This window comes from Microcaecilia unicolor, chromosome 1, assembly GCF_901765095.1.
Source record: "Microcaecilia unicolor chromosome 1, aMicUni1.1, whole genome shotgun sequence".
Lineage (NCBI taxonomy): Eukaryota > Metazoa > Chordata > Amphibia > Gymnophiona > Siphonopidae > Microcaecilia > Microcaecilia unicolor.
In genome coordinates this window covers 632,755,277-632,778,399 of record NC_044031.1, presented here as the reverse complement: position 1 = coordinate 632,778,399, position 23,123 = coordinate 632,755,277, and the positions used below count along the sequence as shown (strand labels likewise).

The following is a 23,123-nucleotide window of genomic DNA, read 5'->3' as shown; positions in this document are numbered from 1 at the left end:
TTGGTTATGCTCTCTGGACTTAAAGGATGCTTACACACACATCCCAATATTTCCAGCTCACAGGAAGTATCTTCGATTTCAGCTGGGAACGCAACACTGTCAGTACCGAGTACTGCCATTTTCCTAGCATCAACTCCCAGGGTATTCACAAAGTGCCTAGTAATAGTTGTAGCGTCACTACGCAGACTGGGAGTGCATGTGTTTCCTTATCTCAACGATTGGCTGATGAAGAGCACCTCGGAGGATGGTGCTAGGGAGTCCATGCGGATGACTATTCAGATGCTAGACCTACTAGGGTTTGTAATAAATTACCCCAAGTCCCATCTCACACCTGTTCAAGACTTGGAATTAATTGGAGTACTGCACGAGAACGGTTCGGGCCTATCTACCCAAGACATGGGCAGACAACCTTCTGTCCCTGCTGTCCACGGTTCAAGCATCTCAGCAAATCACAGCTCGGCAGATGTTGAGACTTTTGGGGCACATGGCCTCCATAGTTCATGTTACTCCAATGGCATGTCTACATATGAGATCTGCTGAATGGACCCTAGCTTCCCAGTGGTGTCAAGCTGTGGGAAGTCTGGATGATGTCATCCAGCTGTCCACTGACTTACTGAATTCTCTTCAGTGGTGGACCATTCGATCCCATTTGACCATGGGATGACCATTCCAAATTCCTCAGCCACAGAAAGTGCTGACAACAGATGCATCCCGCCTAGGGTGGGGAACTCATGTAGATGGGCTTCACATTCAGGGAGCCTGGTCCCCCCCAGGAAACAGGTCTTCAGATCAACCTCCTGGAGCTTTGAGTGATCTGGAATGCTCTAAAGGCCTTCAGAGATCGGCTCTCCAACCAAATTATCTTGATTCAGGCAGACAGTCAAGTTGCGATGTACCACACCAACAAGCAGGGGGGCACCGGATCTCACCCTCTGTGTCAGGAGGCTATCCAGATGTGGCTTTGGGTGTGCCATCACGGCACGTTTCTCCAAGCTACTTATCTGGTTGGCATAAACAACAGTCTGGCCAACAGGCTGAGCAAGGTAGTGCAACCTCACAAATGGTCGCAGAGTGTGGGCATAGCCCGCAAGATCTTCCGAACGTGGGGCACCCCCTCGGTGGATCTTTTTGCCATTCAAACCAATCATAAGGTTCCTCAGTTCTGTTCCAGGCTTCAGGCCCACGACAAACTAGCGTCAGATGCCTTTCTCCTACATTGGGGAACAAGCCTTCTGTATGTGTATCCTCCCATACCTCTAGTGGGAAAAACTTCGCTGAAACTCAAGCAAGACCGCGGAACCATGATCCTGATTTCGCTCTGCTGGCCGTGCCAGATTTGTTTTCCTCCTCTTCTGGAATTGTCCTCCGAAGAACTGTGGAGATTGGAGTGTTTCCCAACCCTCATCACTCGGAACGAGAGGTCACTTCTACATCCCAACCTTCAGTCTCTGGCTCTCATGGCCTGGATTTTGAGAGCCTAGAATTTGGTTCCTTGGGTCTTTCAGAGGGTGTCTCCTGAGTTTTGCTGGCTTCTAGGAAAGATTCCACTAAGAGGGGTTATTCTTTTAAATGGAGGAGGTTTGCAGCCTGGTGTGACAGCAAGGCCATAGATCCTTTTTCTTGTCCTTCACAGCCCCTGCTTGAATACCTTCTACACTTAGTCTGGTCTCAAGACCAATTCCGTAAGGGTTCACCTTAGTGCGATTAGTGCTTATCATCACTGTGTAGAAGGTAGCCTATCTCTGGACAGCCTTTAGTTGTTAGCTTCATGAGACGTTTGCTTTTATCAAAGTCCCCTATGAAACCTCCGCCAGTGTCATGGGATCTCAACGTCGTTCTCACCCAGTTGATGAAAGCTCCTTTTGAGCCATTGAATTCCTGCCATCTGAAGTACTTGACCTGGAAGGTCATTTTCTTGGTGGCTGTTACTTCAGCTCATAGGGTTAGTGAGCTTCAGGCCCTAGTAGGGATGCACCTTATACTAAATTTCATCACAACAGAGTAGTCCTCTGCACGCACCCTAAGTTCCTGCCGAAGGTGGTGTTGGAGTCCATCTGAACCAGTCGATTGTCTTGCCAACATTTTTTTACCTGTTCTCATGCTCACCCTGGCGAAAGCAGCTTGCACACTTTGGACTTCAAGAGAGCATTGGCTTTTTACATGGAGCAGATGAAGCCCTTCAGACAGTCCACCCAGTTTTTTGTTTCTTTTAATTCCAAAAGGAAGGGAGTCGCCATCGGAAAACGCACAATCTCCAATTGGCTAGCAGATTGCATTTCCTTCGCTTATGTCCAAGCTGGGCTGACCCTGTAAGGCCATGTCATGGCTCATAATGCCATGGCTACGTCGGTGGCTCACGTAAAGTCGGCCTCCATTGAAGAAATTTGCAAAGCTGCAGCGTGGTCTTCAGTCCACACATTCACATCACACTACTGCCTTGAGCAGGACACCCGACGCGACAGTCGGGCCTGGAGAATCTGTTTGGGGTTTAGAATCCAACTCCACCCCTCCCCCAGGCCCATTTTTTTCTGTTCCAGGCTGCACTCTCAGCTAGTTGTACATAGTTTTAGGTTAATCTCAGTTATGTTCTCGCCGTTGCGTGGCCCAATGATGTAAGAATGCTTCTTAATGAGGGCCACAACCTCCTCCAGCTTGTCCTTAGAAAGGTTGTCCCCTCGGTATGGAATGCCCACCAATCTCTCCTGAATCAGTGGGTTGAGGTCAGAGATGTGCAGCCATGAGAATCTACTTTCACCCAAAGTGTGCCTACTCAACTCCAATGTGTCGTTATGCTGTGAGAAATGAATTTTTCTTTATTTGAAAGACCTCAGCATGGGTAGAAGTGACCTATGCGGTTTCAATGTCGCTTAAACATACCCCATATTGTTACTGGTCTTTGTCTTTTTTTTGTTTAATTGCGTGAATTGCATACATTTTTCCTTTTTCTTATTTTTAAGACTTTAACTTCAAATTAATGTTTATATAAAGCTGTACTTAGCTTATCAATGATGTCAGCTGTAGAGGGTTTTTCAATCCGACATGGCACATGTTTCGCCGTCATGCGGCTTTCTCAAGGATAGCCCCCTCTTAGGTAGCTCTCACTGACGTGCTGACTGCTCTAATTTCAAGCCATCCTAAGAGTAGTCGCATACCAAAGTTGGGAGATATACACACACCTCCACATAGTACACAAAGTTGAACCTGTCTCAGAGCAGACCTAATTTGTGTGAGAACATATGTGCCCCCCCCCCCCCCCCCCCCCCCCCCCCAGACCCTGGATTGGCTTGACTTTGAAGAGTTGGGCTTTGCAATCTCATGAAAGGCTTTTCAGCTGATGTCAAGAGCTCACAGCAATGCACAGGAAAGATTTGACACCATTGCAGATTTTCATGTTTTTTAAATAATGAATTGAATTTGGCTTGGTTTAACAGTGCTGCTGAAGTTCCGGACAGAGAAAGGAAGGGATCCCTTGCCAGCATCGTATAGCGGGGACAGCGAGGTGTTGTTGCACATCAGGAACAGTGTTATGGAATCTTTGGGTGTTGGCCCCGATCTGATCCCTGATGACTTTACCAGGTACATTTTTTTCCCCTAAATTTACTAGAATTGTTTAATTCAGTGATGGAAGTGAAGGAACACAGCTGTGTTTTATCTTTCCTTACTTCTGCTCTTCTGGGAATCATTGCACACTACCCCAGATTTCTTGTTAGTTTTGTCCTACATCTGACTCTCTTGTCCTAAATAAAGCATACAGCATTAAAATATTGCTGTAGAAACATAAATGAATGCAGTCAAGGACCAGAAGGCCCATCTAAATAGCCCAGTTTCATTCCCATTTCTCCAAGGACAAACAAGATAGCAAGACCCCAATGGCACTGGATTTTTGTGAAGGACTTTGGGAAATGGGACACACACACACACACACACACATAGGGTGGTTCTGAACATTTCAGCAATTTTATTTTTTTAATTTTATTTTTGTTGCAATTTTCAAATTAACATACAAGGAATCTCACTTGCATAGAAATACAGGAAATATAAAAGTAAAAAAAATACTACTCTTGATCACAAATATAGAATCATTTCAAAATGGAAACATAAACCCAAGTCCACAACATTGCGGGAAGGAGATAAAGTAGAAACTCTCAAGAAACCAGGGTAAAACAAATTATCAATAACATGATGACAGTAAAGGCTAGAAGGTAGCATAGATATCTTCAATCCATAATATATGATACTAAGTCTCGGTCCTATCCAGGGAACTAGAAACCAAACTCTTGCCGCTGATGAAAGCAGATAACTGTGATGGCTCATAGAAAACGTAGTTTACAGATTTCAACTTAACTACATTTGCACGGATATTTTGGAAAAAAATAATGCGCCTGGCTGAAGAACAGCAGGCCGAAATAGCAGGAAATTCCTCCTTATTTTGGGTCTCCATAGTCATCCTATATAATAATTCTCACCTTCAATGTTCCATTCGTCTTGCTGGCTAAGACCGTGGCTCCTTGGTCTGCTAGGCTCCGTAGCTCAGGCTGTTCTGCGCATGTGTGGGCCTCCCCCCAGGCGGACGTCACATACAACGCCACAGACGGAGGAGGAGGGGTGAAAGGGACAGGGCACAACAGTCGAGCGACTGACGTCAGAGACGGCACAGGGGCAGAGGCGGAGCTTCATAGAGAAGAAAGAGAGCGTCGCGACTTATAGAAAAAACCAGGTACGACCGCACGGCTTAGACTCTAGTTCCGTTGGGACCTGCACCTTGGAAACTCCGTGGTTGACGGCGACCGGGACCGTTTCACGGAAACAGAGAGGGAGCGCGTGAGGGAGGGAGGCAGCCTGAACGTGGGAGGGAGCGAGCGAGGGAGGGAGGCAGCCTGAGGGAGGGAGGCAGGCAGCCTGAACGTGGGAGGGAGCGAGTGAGCGAGCAAGCAAGCGAACCAGCCTGAACATGGGAGGGAGTGAGCCAGCCAGCTTGAATGTTGGAGGGAGCCAGGGAGCCAGCCTGAACGTTGGAGGGAGCCAGCCTGAATGTTGGAGGGAGCCAGGGAGCCAGCCTGAACGTTGGAGGGACCCAGGGAGCCAGCCTGTACGTGGAAGGGAGGGAGCCAGCCTGAACGTGGGAGAAATTACACTCTTGCACCTTTGATGACCCGCCCTATAAGGCGTACAAAACCCCAACCTTGGCTGACTTCTAATATCTGCTACCTACATTTCTGTACCCGCTCCGCCGAATGCCTCTGGTGGAAATCTCGGGCCCTTGCTGATTTCTTACACTTTTTCATGCTGACCTCCTTCCAATCTGCTCTTTTACGCGCCAAACAGGATTATTATATCCAACTGACCAACTCTCCTGGCTCTAACCCTCGACTTCTCTTCACCTCATTGAACTCTCTCCTCAAGGTGCCCCCTCCCCCAATTCCCCCTTCATTATCTCCTCAGACCCTTGCTGAATTCTTTCACAACAGGGTTCAAAAGATAAACCTTGAATTCTCTACCTCGCCACCTCTCTCTTCACTAGTCCGTTCCCCTCTCTCTCCTTCCCCTCATTCCTTTTCCTCCTTTTCCTGAAGTTACTATAGAGGAAACTACATTTCTCCTTTCTTCCTCAAAATGTACCACCTGTTCCTCTGATCCCATTCCCACCCACCTTCTTAATGCCATCTCATCTGCTCTTATTCCTTTTATCTGTCACATTCTCAACCTCTCACTTTCCACTGCAACTGTCCCTACTGCCTTTAAACATGCTGTTGTCACACCTCTCCTTAAGAAGCCTTCACTCGACCCTACTTGTCCCTCTAATTACCGACCCATCTCCCTCCTCCCTTTTCTCTCCAAATTACTTGTGTGCTGCTCATCACTGCTGCCTTGATTTTCTCTCCTCACATGCTATTCTTGACCCACTACAATCTGGTTTTCACCCTCTCCACTCAACTGAAACTGCGCTTACTAAAGTCTCCAATGACCTATTACTGGCTAAATCCAGAGGTCTCTATTCCATCCTCATTCTTCTTGATCTTTTCGCCGCTTTTGACACTGTCGATCACAGCATACTCCTCGATACCCTGTCCTCACTTGGATTCCAGGGCTCTGTCCTTTCCTGGTTCTCTTCCTACCTCTCCTTCCGCACCTTCAGTGTTCACTCTGGTGGATCCTCTTCTACTTCTATCCCTCTGCCTGTCGGCGTACCTCAGGGTTCTGTTCTTGGTCCCCTCCTCTTTTCTATCTACACTTCTTCCCTTGGTTCACTAATCTCATCTCATGGCTTTTCCTACCATCTCTATGCTGATGACTCCCAAATCTACCTTTCTACCCCTGATATCTCACCTTGCATCCAAACCAAAGTTTCAGCGTGCTTGTCTGACATTGCTGTCTAGATATCTCAATGCCACCTGAAATTAAACATGACCAAAACCGAGCTTCTCATTTTTCCCCCCAAACCCACCTCCCCACTCCCCCCATTTTCTATTTCTTTTGATGGCTCTCTCATTCTCCCTGTCTCCTCAGCTCGAAACCTTGGGGTCATCTTTGACTCTTCTCTCTCCTTCTCTGCTCATATCCAGCAGATCGCCAAGACCTGTCGTTTCTTTCTTTACAACATCCGTAAAATCCGCCCCTTTCTTTCCGAGCACTCTACCAAAACCCTCATCCGCACCCTTGTCACCTCTCGTTTAGACTACTGCAATCTGCTTCTTGCTGGCCTCCCACTTAGTCACCTCTCCCCTCTCCAATCGGTTCAAAACTCTGCTGCACGTATCGTCTTCCGCCAGGGTCACTTTACTCATACTACCTCTCTCCTCAAGTCGCTTCACTGGCTCCCTATCCGTTTTCGCATCCTATTCAAACTTCTTCTACTAACCTATAAATGTACTCACTCTGCTGCTCCCCAGTATCTCTCCACACTCGTCCTTCCCTACACCCCTTCCCGTGCACTCCGCTCCATAGATAAATCCTTCTTATCTGTTCCCTTCTCCACTACTGCCAACTCCAGACTTTGCGCCGTCTGTCTCACTGCACCCTACGCCTGGAATAAACTTCCTGAGCCCCTACATCTTGCCCCATCCTTGGCCACCTTTAAATCTAGACTGAAAGCCCACCTCTTTAACATTGCTTTTGACTCGTAACCACTTGTAACCACTCGCCTCCACCTACTCTCCTCTCCTCCTTCCTGTACACATTAATTGATTTGATTTGCTTACTTTATTTTTTGTCTATTAGATTGTAAGCTTTTTGAGCAAGGACTGTCTTTCTTCTATGTTTGTGCAGCGCTGCGTATGCCTTGTAGCGCTATAGAAATGCTAAATAGTAGTAAGTAGTAATAGTAGTAGGGAGGGAGGGAAACTTCGGTCCCCTGCCACCCTACGCAGCGATTTCTCTTCGTTCCCCAGCCACCCATACCCAGCGATTTCTCTTCGCTCCCATGCCCCCCCTCCAGCCACCCATACCCAGCGATTCTCCTCGCTCCCCTGCCCCCCCTCCAGCCACCCATACCAAGCGATTCTCTTCGCTCCCCTGCCCTCCTCCAGCCACCCATACCCAGCGATTCTCTTCGCTCCCCTGCCCCCTCCAGCCACCCATACCCAGCGATTTCTCTTCGCTCCCCTGCCCCCCTCCAGCCACCCATACCCAGCGATTCTCCTCGCTTCCCTGCCCCCCCTCCAGCCACCCATACCCAGCGATTCTCTTTGTTCCCCTGCCACCCATACCCAGCGATTTCTCTTCGCTCCCCTGCCCCCCCTCCAGCCACCCATACCCAGTGATTTCTCTTCGCTCCCCTGCCCCCCTCCAGCCACCCATACCCAGCGATTCTCTTTGCTCCCCTGCCACCCATACCCAGCGATTTCTCTTCGCTCCCCTGCCCTCCCTCCAGCCACCCATACCCAGTGATTCTCTTCGCTCCCCTGCCACCCATACCCAGCGATTTCTCTTCGCTCCCTTGCCCCCTCCAGCCACCCATACCCAGCGATTTCTCTTCGCTCCCCTGCCCCCCTCCAGCCACCCATACCCAGCGATTCTCTTCTCTCCCCTGCCCCCCCCCTCCAGCCACCCATACCCAGCGATTCTCTTCTCTCCCCTGCCCCCCCCCCTCCAGCCACCCATACCCAGCGATTCTCTTCTCTCCCCGCCCCCCCCCCCCTCCAGCCACCCATACCCAGCGATTCTCCACGCTCCCCTGCCTTCCAATTTCCTACGGTCTTAATGCAATATTTCACAGTCCACATGTGTTTTAACAACCTTGAATAGTTTTGTATTGGCTGCAAATTTAATCACCTCACTCGTCTTTCCGAATTTCCATATCGTTTATAAATATGTTAAATAGAACCGGTCCCAGTACAGATTCCTGCAGCACTCCACTGTTCACTCTACTCTATTGAGATAAATGACCATTTAACTCTACCCTCTGTTTTCTGTCCAATATCCAATTTCTAATCCACAACAGAACCTTTCCTCCTATTCCATGGATCTTTAATTTTCTCAGGAGTCTCTCATGAGGAACTTTATCAAAAGCTTTCTGAAAACCTAGATACACTACATCAACTGGCTCACCCGTATCCACATGTTTATTCATGCCTTCAAAGAAATGAAGCAAATTCATGAGGCAAGACTTCCCTTGTCAGAACCCATGCTGACTGTCCCATTAAACCATGTTTATCTACGTGTTCTATAATTTTATTCTTTATAATAGTTTCCACCATTTTGCCCAGCACCAACATCAGACTTACCAGTCTATAATTTCCTGGATCACCCCTAGAACCCTGTTTAAAAATCAGCATCACATTGGCCACCCTCCAATCTTCAAGCAAGTTTCTCTTCAGATTCTCTTTTAGCCTTCTTTATTAATGCTTTGCATTTGACTTGCCAGTGCTTATGCTGCTTATTTTCTTCGTTTGGGTCCTTTTTCTGTTCTTTTGGCTCTAATGGCCTCTTTTACTTCACCTTTTAACCATGCTGGCTGACTTTTTTTTTTTCTCTTCTTTCCACCTTTGCAAAATATAAGTACATAAGTATTGCCATACTGGGAAGACCAAAGGCCCATCAAGCCCAGCATCCTGTTTCCAACAGTGGCCAATCCAGGTCACAAATACCTGGCAAGATCCCAAAAAGTTCAGAACATTCTATACTGCTTATCTCAGAAATAGTGGATTTTCCCCAAGGCCATTTAATAATGGTCTATGGACTTTTCCTTTAGGAAGCCGTCCAAACCTTTTTTAAACTCTGCTAAGCTAACCGCCTTTACCACGTTCTCTGGCAATAAATTCTAGAGCTTAATTACACGTTGAGTGAAGAAACATTTTCTCCAATTTGTTTTAACTTTACTACATTGTAGCTTCATCACATGTCCCCTAGTCCTAGTATTTTTGGAAAGTGTAAACAGACGCTTCACATTTACCCATTACCCGTTCAACTCCACTCATTATTTTATAGACCTCTATCATATCTCCACTCAGCCGCCTTTTCCCCAAGCTGAAGAGCCCTAGCCGCTTTAGCCTTTCCTCATAGGGAAGTCGTCCCTGGGATGCATCTAGACTGGGCTTCCAAGATGGTATTTTTGAATAACGTCCACGCCTGATTTAGTGTCCTAACCTTTGCAGCCAATCCTTTTAGTTTCTTTTTAGCCATTTTCTTCATTTTATTATAGTTGCCCTTTTGAAAATTAAATTCAGCTACAGTAGATTTCTTTTGCGGGTTCATCCCAGATAGTAGCTCAGACTTGATGATATCATCACTGTTTCCCAGGGGACCGAACACTGCCACCTCTCGCATTATGAATTCATGCCACCAAGGACCAGATCCAAAATGGCTCCCTCTCTCATCGATTTCTGGACCTGCAGCTCCAAGAAGCAGTTGTTTATTACATCCAGACATTTTATCTCCCTGGCACTTCCTGATGTAATATTTATCCAGTCAATATTGGGGTCATTGCAAATCACTCATTATTATAGCATTGCCCAAGTTGCCAGCTTTCCTAATCTCTGTAAATAGTTCTTCATCCGTCTATTCGTTCTGTCCCGGCGGATGGTAGTACAGGCCTACAAGAATACTCCTTCCCTTCACACATGGAATTTCTATCCATAATGATTCCACACTGCTATCTGTGTCAGGTGGAATGTTTATTTTATTTGATTCAATTCCCTCTTTAACATATAGTACAACCCCTCCCCCCTCCAATTTGATCCTCTCTTTCATTGTGATACAATTTGTACCCTGTTAACAGGGTGTCCCATTGTCCTCTTTCCACCAAGTCTCTGAGATGCCTATTATATCTACCTCATCATTTAGTGCTATATACTCTAAATCTCCCATCTTATTTTTTAGGCTTCTAGAATTTGTATACAGGCACTTCAAATTGTGTTTTTTTTCCATTGATCTACAAGCTGCTTAGAAGTTGAAGGGGATAATGTGCATCCTTTATCCTGCTCTCTCATTAAGGGAAATGGAACTTGATAAACTGCCTTTCTGAGGTTTTTGCAACTACATTCAAAGCGGTTTACATAATTCATGGGCAATGGAGGGTTAAGTGACTTGCCCAGAGTCACAAGGAGCTGCAGTGGGAATTGAACTCAATTCCCCAGGATCAGAGTCCACTGCAATAACTACTAGGCTACTCCTCCTCTCCAAGCACACCTGGGTTACTTTAATCATTGTTGAAACCTCTGTACTAGGATTCCCTAGATGTCCTCTTTCAATAGTATCCTTCAAGGATATTCCACACCGAACCATACGCTCCTGGGCGACTGTTGGCTTTCCCCCCCATTCTAGTTTAAAAGCTGCTCTATCTCCTTTTTAAAAGTTAGCACCAGCAGCCTGGTTCCATCCCAGTTAAGGTGGAGCCCATCCCTTTGGAACTGTCTCCCCCTTTCCCAGAATGTCGCCCAGTTCCTAACAAATCTGAATCTCTCATCCCTGCACCAGCTTCTCAATCACGCATTGAGACTTCGGAGCACTGCCTGCCTTTTGGGTCCTGTGCGTGGAACGGGGAGCATCTCTTAAAATGTGACCCTATAGGATCTGGACCAGCTTTATACCTAAGAGCCTAAGTTTGGCTTCCAGATCCTGCCTCCCACATTTTCCTATGTCACTGGTACCCACATGTGCCAAAACAGCTGGCTCCTCCCCAGCACTATCTAAGATCCTGTCTAGATGACACATGAGGTTTCAGGCCATCCTGGGGGTGTGGTCTGGTTTGGGCCATTGGGAGATTTCCCGGACTTGAGCATGGTTGAAAAATTGTGCTGATGGTTCCGGAGGTATCAGAGTGCCTTGGGACCACTGCACCACCAATTTTATTTAATTATATAAAGATGGGGAGCATGTTGTGACCCGGGAAGGGTCTTGATTTGTGGCTGCATTTTAAAAATTATACGCAATCATGAATGCGCGAACGCACATGCAAGTGACACACTTTTAATTAAAGTAAGCCCAGTGGTTGCAAGGAGAAGGAGAGGGGACTCTTGTGGACTCTCTGGCGACTCCAGTGACCCTGAAACGGTGCGAAAATTTGTGCAAGCACAGTGAGGTTAACAGAGACCTGCACTGATATCTGCAATCTAAATTGAAGTGTGTGCAAAGTTTTAATATAAAGAATTCAGGTGTGGGAAGCATGTAGATGTTTGCTTTGGCTTCATTTTGACTCTGTTTCTATGCAAATTGGTCCGTTTTTAATAAAGTTCTAATTTGAGTATTTGGGGGTTTAATGCAGATTTTTACATGGTCAGTGTTAGGCCATGGCTCTGACCTGAATTGTGCTATTAGAATTCAAAAATGAGAGTTTAAAGGTTTATTTTTAATATAAAATACAGGTTGGAATGTTAGGAAGTGCTGTGTGATTGTAAGCAGTGCTCTGATTGACTGCACAAGTCACTAAGGGAACCTGTGCAGAAACAGCTTTTGGGAGAGCGACAGTTTTGAAGAAGACAGAAGCACTGAAGAGAGTGTCTGACTCTCTATGGTTTGAAAAAGAATTAGTGAATAAAAATTTGAAGTAGTTTTGCCTGAAAATAAAGATATAAGCTGTCAGAAGTGTGTGAGAGAAAAAAAATGTATATTTTCCAGAGAATTTAAATGAAAAATTGAACTCTGAGGGGAGTTCTGTTGGCTTCAGTTCAAACTAAAAGTTATTTCAAAGGTAAATTTTAATCTGTGACAAAAGGAAATTGTCACTGGCAATAATATATAAATTTTGTCTTAATTACTAAAGAATTTTCAGATCAGAAAGTGATTAAAAAAAAACCTGTTCTTGACTTTACAATTTTCTTCTGGTAATAAAAATTCAGAAAGGTATATCTCCATATTAAATGAGATTCTCTGTAAATTAAATTTAAAGCATAAAGACCTTTTTAGTTTAATTTGGGTGTGAAGACAAACCAAGGGTCTTGTCTTGAATTTAAAGAAATTGTTGTTACTTTATAGTGATTGTTTTAAAAAGAGTGAGTGAATGTGTGATATTCTGAAGAAGAAGACGGAAGAAACTAAAGAATGATCTGTAGTTGGAGTGAGGGAAAGTAAAATAAAAGTTTTAGTGAGGACATTCAGACAAATTTTTTTCCCGTTTTAAGGGAATTTTGTTTTATTAGGAAAGCTCAGTACAGGTATCCTGTGACAGGCAGGCACATAACAGGAGGCACACACACTGAAGGGAGGAAGTCTCTTTCCTTTTATTTTAATTTGCAGCTAGGATATTAGGGTGAAGATCAACTTCAAGTCATCCAAGACAGATGAAAAATGAATAGCAAGAGAGCCTGAAGAACAAATAAGTAAACAAGAAAAGTAAATTAAATGACATTAGGACATTTAAACACCAAAATAAAAACTTTTCCTGAAATCCATACAGAACTTGAATCTTAACAAAGAAGGTTAGAGGAATGAAATGGTTCTTGAACATATTTTGAGGAGAGTTTAATAAATACACTTAACTTTTATACACTCTGTAGGAGAAAGAAAGAGAAAAAAAAGTTATTTAGAAGTAATTTATTGGATCTTTAAATTTAAAAGTTCTTTAGTATTGTATATTTTCCATATACAATACTTACCTGAATGTTGTTGCTGACTGATTACGTGTAAAGAGAAGGAAATAATTAGAATTGTAGACACTAAAACTGGATCCAAAGTGTTTTAACCTATTTATTGTATATTTAATAATTTTAACACTTTTTAATTAGAAATACTTTTAAATTATAACTAAGTGCAATAAATGTCACATTAGTATTTTAACGTTACCTTTGTGTGATGAAAAATTTGTAATATCTCTTGATTCTGTAAGCATTTCATCACCCAATCAACAAACATACATATTTTCACCCGATGCCATCTTAAAGGGTGGAGTATTTTCTTTTTGTATCACCTTTCTTCTAAGAGTTGGACTCCAGACTGAGGTAACTCGGCGCACATGACTACATAAAAAAGGTAATAAAGTAAGTCTGAGTTCATCTCTCGGTGGAGAGATTACAAAAGGTTTCTGGAAGAAAAGTCCATAAGCAGAAAAGTAAACTTGGAGAAGACCACTTCTTATCCCGGGGGGTATACCAGGAATTTGTGAAATGGGATACTGGGCTTGATGGAACTTTGCTCTGACCTAGTATGGTGGTTTTTATGTTCAGGTTTTGGATAACGAATACGGACACACATGAACTGTGGGACAGAAGGAAAAGATTTTTGAATTGGGTGTGGCCATAATTTGTTTAATAGATGACTTCAGAATAAGCTAGACACATTAAAACAGTGCAAGGCGGACACTAGCGTTTTTGAAACAGGTGGGAAATCAGGAGACGAAAGGCAAAATTTGGTTCCAAACAAGGCAACTTTATTGCTAGCAAGTGAACAGCACCGAGTAGCCTCGGGACACTGTGTATCATAAATCATCTGACACTTACATTTATACTTCCCTACTGGGCCTGCGCATTTGGCCCCTTACACATCACAACTGGCATGCGCAGTAAACTTCTGTAGTTCTTACAGTACAAAATTGTAGTCCCAGTACATACTCACGTCATAACACTGAAATGATACTGGCAAGAAAAATGAAACTTAGCAGCTTATTCTTCACACACACACAATGCTCCTTTCTAGCACAGGAGATAAGGTTCGGCTCAGGAATGCAGGGGGTGTCAGCACCCTCCAAGGTCGCGTTGCTACATGCAAGCTGGTCTTGTATAGGCCTTGCAAACTACTGTTACAAGCTATATGTCTAATAGTCCTGCATTCTGTCCTTACATTAGTAAACAACAACCTTCTTGGTTAGTAAACAGTAAAACTGGATAAGGCACAAATGTCCAGTGCAGTAATAAGGTGTGGCTAAACAGCCAAAAGCAGAGGTAGAGTGCATAAGTCCATCAGTAGGCACAAAACATGAGGTTGTCCTGTTGTTCAGCAGTATTAGGGTAGTATTCGGCGTTCCACTCCTTCATTCCCCCCTTTTGATACTTGAACATCCATTCTGGTGGAGAGTATCACCTCCATGAACCCTGAAACGGAAAGAAAGGACAAGGGTAGTTAGCGAGGGAGGCAACAAGCGAGCCCTAAGCCCTTGCGCAGCCGTAGGTTGCTTCGCCGGGGTTGAGACGGAGGGCCCCTAGTGGAATCCCCCCCCCTTTGTAGCCGGTCTTTTGCTGGCACAAGGGTGATGGCCCCTTGAGTGACTCAGGGGGTTCAAAGTGCACATCAGCCACAAGGTGCTTCATCGTCAGCTTCATCAGACTGGGGAATGGGGGAGTACATCTGGAGAGCCATAAGTTGGGCAGCAGCACGGCGGTCAGCGATGCTTTCCATGGTGGAGCGGAGACACCTGAAAACTAAGGGGAGAGACAAAGGTATTATTAGGCAGGACAGCAAAAACAGGCCACCCATGACGAGGAGGCCTTGCAGGCTCCCGGAGGTTGGGAGCCAGCTGGTGAGGGAGGAAGTCCAATCCCACGCACTGTTCCAGGTCTGGACGGGGACGTGGGCTAGTTTGACCATCCGGTCAGTTATTTCTCTGATGACATGGCTCTGGTCATCAATCTGTAAGCAGCAATTACTGAGGTTAAACTTGCCACACACCCCGCCCTCCTGGGCTAAGAGGTAGTCAAGAGCCAAGCGATTTTGGTAGACGGCGGTAATGAGCTTAGTGTTCTGTCGAGCTAGGATATTGAGGGCCAGGGCCGAATCGTTAGTGAGGATTTCGAGTACGGCCTGTAGGCGAATAATGCGATTTAGCATATAGATAGGGGTACGGTACCCCCATGTACCATCTTCAGCCCACGTGGCCGGTCCATAGTAATGAATGATGCGTTCAGGCGGCCACTCATTGTCTTTCCAGTCTCCAATTTGGACCTTGGGCTTGACGGGTGGGAAAGACCGTCGTCGTCGGGTAGGATTATCAGGCCCCTTTTCCACGTAAAGGGGGATACCCAAAGTTTCGCCGACTTGTATGGGCAGAAGGAAAAAACTAGGGCGGACAGTGCCCAAGAGACAGGTACCATACCAGCGGGCCGGGAGCTGTTCGTAGGCCCTGCGGCCGCAGATATAGTAGTAGCCCGCCGGGGCTACCCACTTGAGGGAAGCGTTCCCTCCGTAGGTCCATGTCATGTTCAAGGTGGGTTCTGTCCAGATAGGCTCCGGGGCGGGCAGGTTGTCCGTTTGCCACCAGGTCGTCCGGCTGCCATTATAGTGAAGAACCCCCGTACAGGCAGAGTCTCCCACTGGTACAGAGTAACGCTTCGATGGCGCTCGACTAGCGCAGAGGGTACCTATGATATTTGTTCTCAGGGCCCATTCGTACGGCTTCGGCCGTTGGGGAAAGGTAATGTTAGTGGTGTTGAGTGCATCCCATGTGTGTTGTCGGATCTCTCTCGCTTCCCAGGGCCATTGTTCACCCATGTCGGTGCCTCCACAGACGAAACAGTTGGCAATTCCGAGGGAGAGGGCGATGTTTTCAGCCAAATTGAGGAACATATTTCGGGCTTCTGGGGAGATGGGGAATTTAGTCTCGGTCTGCTCAGCACGAGCAATTTCATCAAATACGTCTTGGTAGCCGACAACAGTAGTCTGGTAGTGCGTAGGAGGCTTCGTTTCGAGACTCTGATATATGGTAATATATGTCAACGGATCCATTCCTCCGCCGTCAATGCCGAGGCCCCACGTTCCTCTCCAGGGCATGTCGTGTCCTCGGATGGGCCAGTCTAGGGACACATAGTTACCAGAACCTCGACGAAATTCACCTAGGCCGGCGCATCCGGCATATCCTCCTCCCGTATAAGCACATACTCGGTCCCAGCCGGAGGCTCGAGTGTCGCCGGCGCATGGGAGCCACACCCACGGGGAGCAGCATCTCATGTCTGGACTGAAGGGGCAGACATACTTGTGGTCCTTAACGTATGCCTCTCGCCAACTCTGGCTACCACACTTGCGAGACCAAGGGTGCTTGTCCATGGCGGCACAGACGTCGAAGGTGAGGGTTGCCACAGTTTGGATGCCACCGACAAGGATACGAGTGGAATTAATGTAATATAGGATGCCATCTCCCTCGACTCCCGGAGGTCCGGCCACATACGCAGGGAGTCCTACGCTGAGGGTGACATTGTAGTATCTTGGTTTGGTAGGGCTGTGGCAGATAGTGAGATTTCCTTGGAGGCATCTGTGGAACTGTTGGAGGCCATTCGGAGTGATGAGGGCGCAGGTCGGGAGAAACTGGCAACCGCCTTCCGGGGGCTGCGTCTGGTGAATGAGGGTAGTGACTAGGTGATATCCTCCCTCTATACGGTGGCGCACGAGGCGCAAACATTCAGTACAGTTCTGGCTCAAGGGGTAAGAGCTCGGGACTGAGCAAAGGAGGAGTAGTAGGCTAAGCATCATATATGCGGTGGAAGGTATCCGAGCCTTTGCAGCAAGAAGATGATAAGGCCTACGATTATGGCTGCGATAAAGAGAGAGCCAAAAACGCAGTGGGTCCAGAAACTGAGTTCCTGTCGCTGGGCAGGCATGAATCTGGTGGTTCACGTCTTTCTTAGAGTCAGCCGTAATGGAGCGTCAGGATGTTGGTGCGCAGTCCAACGCTTCAGGGTGCTGCTAGTGGGAGCAGCAGGCTTCAATCGGGTCCAATGTATCCACACTGGGCTTCCTGCAATTTTAACAGCGGTGGAGGTCGTTAGGAGAACAAGGGAGGGCCCCTTCCATTTTGGCTTTAGGCAGTCAGATTCATCCCACTCTTTTACCCATACCTCGTCTCCCACCCTGAACCTGTGCGTCGGATTGGTGAGGACCAAGGGAGCTACTCTTTCAGTGTACTGCTGGATGTCTTGCACTACCTGGTGTAAGGCTCTCATCTGTTTTACTAAGGAACTCTCACCCTGTATCTGCAAGGAGTCGGGAAAGGAGGGTAGTGGTGGTGGCCTAGCGTACATCATCTCGTAAGGAGTAAGGCCTGTAGCCTTGGGGGTACACCTAAGATGCAGCAAGGCCAGTGGAAGCAGGTCGGGCCACTTGGCTTTTGCTTCTTGGCATAGCTTGGCAAGCTGGTTCTTCAGGGATCGGTTAGCCCTCTCCACTACTCCACTGCTTTGGGGTCTCCAGGCACAATGCAACTTCCAATCGAGGCCCAGTCTGGTACTGAGCTGTTGTGTTACTTCACTAGCGAAGGCGGGGCCGTTGTCAGAATTTATTTGCTTGGGGAGGCCGTATCTGGGTAGGATTTGATGAAGCAGTAGGGAGGTGACTTCTTTAGCCATTTCCGTTCTAGTGGGCTGGGCTTCAATCCATCCGGTGTAGGTACACACGGCGACGAGGATGGCTTTGTAGCCGCGCGCCGGGGGCATATGTGTGAAGTCAATCTGGCACACGTGGAAAGGGCTGGTTCCTCGGAGAACATGTCCTGGCATAGGGCCGGGCCCCGTTCGAGGGTTGTTCCGGGCACAAGTCGCGCAGCGGCTGGAAGCGTTTTTGGTCCACAGGGATAGTTTGTTGATGTAGTAGGTCTTCTCCAGTAAGCGCCCCAGAGCGTCCCTTCCCAGGTGTGTGCGGTCGTGAGCCTCCTTGGCCACCGTCCAGGCCAAGGCTTCGGGTATCCATATGCGCCCATCCTGTAGTATCCACCAGCCATTGCGTGACTGTAGACCCTCTTGTTGGGCCCATTCCGTTTCTTGGGGGGTGTAGATAGGGGTCTCCGTAGGGAGCTGGACGACGAGTACGGGGTCAGAAAGGTGAGAGGAGTAGGGGAGCTGACTTGCCCTTTTTGCAGCGTCGTCTGCCCGCTGATTTCCCCGGGCGATAGGGTCCGTTCTTCCAGTGTGGGCCCTGCAGTGCATCACAGCCACCTTCTTCGGCTTCCATACCGACTCGAGTAATTGGCAGATCTCAGCGGCATTTGCAAGTCCTTTCCCTTCAGCTGTCAGGAATCCCCTCTCCTTGTACAAGGCTCCGTGCACCTGGAGGGTGAGGAAAGCGTATTTGGAGTCGGTGTAAATGTTGACAACTTTCCCTTCAGCCCACAGGAGGGCTCTGGTGAGGGCGATCAGCTCCGCTTTCTGGGCTGATGTTCCGGGTGTCAGAGCCATAGCCTCGATCACATGGTCCTCAGACACCACCGCATAGCCAGCTCTTCGAATTCCCTCTATCACCTGGCTGCTTCCATCGGTAAAAAGGGTGATGCCCCCTTGCCAGGGTTGATCCTTCAGGTCAGGTCTGCTCGAGTGCACAGTGGCCATTACCTCTTCACAGTCGTGGAGTGGTGGTTCAGGGGCCGGAAGGAGGGTGGCAGGATTGAGGTTGGTCGTGTCCAGGATCCGCACCTCCGGATTTTCGCACAGGAGGGCTTGGTATTTGACCAATCGGGAGTTGGTCATCCATCTGGGTCCGTGGCTCTCGAGTAGGCCGCGGATGGTGTGGGGTGTGGTCACAAAAAGTGTTTGGCCGAACGTGAGTTTATTGGCCTCGTGTATCAGGAGACAAGCAGCCGCGATGCTTCGTAGGCAGCCCGGCCATCCTCGTGCCACGTTGTCCATGCTCTTGGAGAGGTATGCTACAGGGCGTTGCCAGGTACCGACCAGTTGGGTGAGGACTCCAAGTGCCAATCCCTTCTTTTCGTCGATGAACAAGTAGAACGGCTTAGTCACATCTGGCAGTCCGAGCGCTGGTGGGCCCACAAGGGCCTCCTTGAGGTCCTGAAGGGCTTTCAGTTCGTGTTTCTCCCACTGGAGATTTTGGCCCTCGAGTTCAGGTCCTTTCAGTTTGGCGTACAAACTGTGGGTCAGGATGGCAAAATTGATGATCCAAATGCGGCAATATCCAGCGGCTCCGAGGAGTGCCCGGAGTTCCTTCTTATTTGCAGGAGTGGGTTGGTTGCGGATGGCTTGGGTTCGGGGGATACCGAGCCTTCGGGTTCCTTCTCGGAGGCGAAACCCCAGATACTCGACTTCGATTTCGCATATCTGTGCCTTCTTGCGACTGGCCCGGTACCCCTGGGCTTCCAGGGTCTTCAAGAGGTAAAAGGTGGCTTCTGCACAGCCCGCGTACGTTTCACGGGCCACCAACAGGTCATCCACGTATTGGACGACCGGCCCATACTCGTCCTGATACGTCTTCAGGTCCTGGGCGAGTTGGTCGCCGAAGAGGGTGGGGGAGTTCTTGAACCCCTGGGGAAGACGGGTCCATGTATATTGCTGCTTGGTTCCCGTCTGCAAGTCTTCCCACGTGAAGGCAAACAACTTTTGGCTGTCGACAGCAAGAGGGATGGAAAAGAAGGCGTCCTTCAAATCAATGACACTGTACCACTTGGTCTGAGATGGCACTTGGGCTAGGATGGAGTATGGATTTGGTACGAGGGCAACTATGTCGGCTACCTGGTTGTTGACTTTCCTCAGGTCCTGGACGGGTCTGTACTCGGATGTTCCTGGTTTCTTAACGGGCAACAATGGGGTATTCCATGCGGATCTGATTGGTTTAAGGACTCCCTGTTGAAGGAGTTTCTGTAGATGTGTGTGCATACTATGCCGGGCTGCATAGGGGATGTGGTATTGTCCTTGGTTAACAACTTGAGCATTCGGTTTGAGCTCAATCCAGATGGGGATAGCGTTTACGGCCATTCCGCCGGGGTTCAATTCCGCCCATACATCAGGCACTTCATCCATTATGGCCCGCCTCTGCTGGGCGAAAGGGGTGTTCTGGTCGTAACGGCAGTCGCCGGGTCCCACAGTTGGGGGAGCGTGTAGTCTCCATTCTTCTCTTACTGGACAGATAAGTGTTACTGGCCGATCTTCAAAGCGAGCTTCCACTTCACCCGTAGTCTTGAACTTCAGGGTGGCCTGGAGCTTACAGAGTAGGTCTCGACCAATCAAGGGGACCGGGCATCCAGGGATGTGTATGAACTGATGGGACACCATCGTCCCTCCGATCTGGACTTGGCGCTCTTTGAGGAGGGGGGCCGCAAGGGATTTCCCGGAGGCTCCCACAATTGGTATAGTTTCTTTCGTGGCTGGGGCTATGGCAGTGGTGATAACAGATCGCTGGGCCCCCGTGTCTAGTAAGGCCTTCATAGATTCTGTCCCCACCCGAATTTCCACCAGAGGGTCAGTGGGGACTTTGCCCTCCCGGTTTCTTCATGCTGTGCCGTCTCGGGTAGCGTCCACAGCCATCTGCCATTCCCTCCGGTCATCCCGTCCTCTCTCTCTTCGGCCCCTTCCACGGCCTCGCCTAGGGGCCCCCGTGCGGTCGCCGGTCTCCTCCTCTCTCTGCCGGTCCCATGATTCCTCTTCTCTCGGGTTGTCCCGTATCTCCTCTGGACAATCAGCCCACCAGTGTCCTTCTTGTCGGCAATTTGCACACTGGTTACGCCCTATGGGGGACCGCGTTCCTCTTGTTCTCCTGCCCCTCCCCTTTGGTCTAGACCTCATTCGTTCTTCCAGCACCGTGGCCAACACATCTGCCTTCTCCCGCATCCGTCTGGTCGATTCCTTCCGGGCCTCCACCTTCTCCTCCTGGTCGCGATATCCGAATACGCGATCAGCTATAGCTTTCAGTTGGCTGAGGCTCATCCCTTCGAACCCCTCTGTTCTCTGTAGCTTTCTTCGTATATCCGGTGCCGACTGGCTAACAAAACTCATAACCACGGTTGGGAGGTTCTTAGGGTCCTCGGGATTTATCGGGCTGTGCCTCCTGAAGGCTTCCATAAGTCGTTCAAGGAAGTCCCCTGGGCTCTCGTCCTTTTGTTGAACCACACTGTGGATTTTTCCCATGTTGGTAACCTTCTGCTTCCCCTTCTTTAAGGCGGCCAGGTACGCCTGCTGGTATCGGCGGATAAAGGTTTGGCCTTCGGCGGTTCGGTAGTCCCACGTAGGGGCAGCGATGGGCGCCTCCGTTTCTAGTAGGTTCTGTAAATTGGCATGAGCCGGATTCGCATCCCGGATGGCTTGCTCCATATTTTGTTGTAAAAGGCGGCGTTCTTCAGAGGTCAGGATGTGGGCGCTCAACTGCCTAAGGTCTGCCCAAGTTGGATTATAACTGTATATAATACCTTCCACCAGCTCTATCAGCTGCTCGGGTTTCTGGTCGTAGGACGGCCCATGGAATTTCCAGTTATACAAATCGGCACTTGAGAAGGGAACGTGGCTATAGACGGTTGATTCGATGGGCTGGCCCCCCCCTTCCGCCGGGTTAGGGGTATAGGTGGTGGACTGTCGAACTGGGAATAAGTGGGAGGTTCCCTCTTTTCGGCTGGACGGAAGGGCCTGTTGCGGACTCGATTGGGGGAACCGAGTAATGTTCTTCACCACCCGCTTACTCTTCCGTGTGATTGCGGGGCCAGGTGACTCAGGTGAGGCTGGGCGGGACGTCTCCCCGGCATCCGACTCTGACCCGGAAGTCCCGGCATCAGCGGGGCCTTCTGCTAGGCCCGTAAGGTCAGGGTACATAGGAGCATAGGGCGGTGGCGCGATGTCGTCTTCGTATGCTTCCGCCGTAGCAAGTATCGGGGCTTTTGGAGGCTTCTTCTCGGCCAAACCCTGAACTTTCCCTGTGGTTTTCTTTGGGGGTTTTTTTCTAGAAAGTGTGTTGGTAGTACTGGGCGTAGTTCCTGCCTTGACTCTGGTAGCAGGGGGCGTGGCCTCAGTGGCTTCAGTGCTAGGGGCGGTAGGCCGTATGGGGGCGGTCCCTGCGGCCTTCGGGACGGCAGCGGTTGCCGAGCTTTGGAGAGCGAAGGCATGGGTCGGCAGGGTTCTAAGTTTGGTTTTCCGGCCTTTTCTCTGCTTTACCAACATAAGGGCGGCCTTTTCTACCTTCCGTTGAGCCCAGGCCGGCGGATCCCGGACTACATCCAACCACGCTTCTATGTATGGAATGTCCTCTGGACAGCCTGGGTTCCCCTCAATTATAACAATATTCATGACCGCCGCCACTTTCTCATACTCGAATGACCCTTCCGGGGGCCATCCAGCAATTCCTAGCCCTGGCCACATAAATTGACATCTCTGTATCATCCCGGCCCTGCTACATCTATCGAGGTCGAACACTTCGCTAAAGTGTTCCGTCATTAAATCTAACGGTGAAGACCCACCCCCGCCCATCCTAACCTGAGTGCCAAAGGACAGGTGACGGACAAAGGGGGAAAGGGGAGGTGGAGGAGTAAGGGGTCTCGTTCCACCAGACACAGAAGGGTCAACACTCGGCCTGACCAGGACGCGGTCGCCCGGCCTGGAACTGCAAGCCCACTCACACACTTTCATACGCCACAAGAAACCCCCCCGTTCGTTCGCCGCTCGGTTTCGTCGCCGGAGCCTAGTGAGTTTCGGGACCTAGTCGGATACCAATAGTCCGTATTAGTCACTGGCTAAAAGAGGGTGATCACGCCTCTTCTTCGGTCCTTACTGGGCCGGTCACTACGTAGAGTATACTCGCCTGTCCGCCGGGGTCGCAGGCTGCGCCGTCGTACGCTTCTTTCTGAAATAGAAAAAGGTGCCTTGTCGGAACCACACAGCCCTCTCTGCAGTCGGGCGGAGTGGATCGGCCCTCCTCCGGGAGATGGACGCTGAAATCAGCGGTGGCCACTCACCACCTCCTCGGGTGGGAATCGATGACCCGATCCGACTGCAGTGGGGGAGGGGAAGAATATAATCCGATTCCCCTTTCTACTTCTGTCCCATCTGGGTCGCCAATGAAAC

General features: G+C 48.9%; 1 long non-coding RNA gene across 2 annotated transcripts in view; it reads left to right on the top strand.

Moving 5' to 3' along the window:
• The window catches only part of LOC115481704, a 57,596-nt gene that overhangs the window by 20,191 nt on the left and 14,282 nt on the right, over positions 1 to 23,123 (top strand). For both annotated transcript variants that reach the window (XR_003943991.1, XR_003943992.1), the window contains exon 2: positions 3,432 to 3,576. This is a non-coding gene — a long non-coding RNA (uncharacterized LOC115481704). The remainder of the gene's footprint in view (positions 1 to 3,431; positions 3,577 to 23,123) is intronic.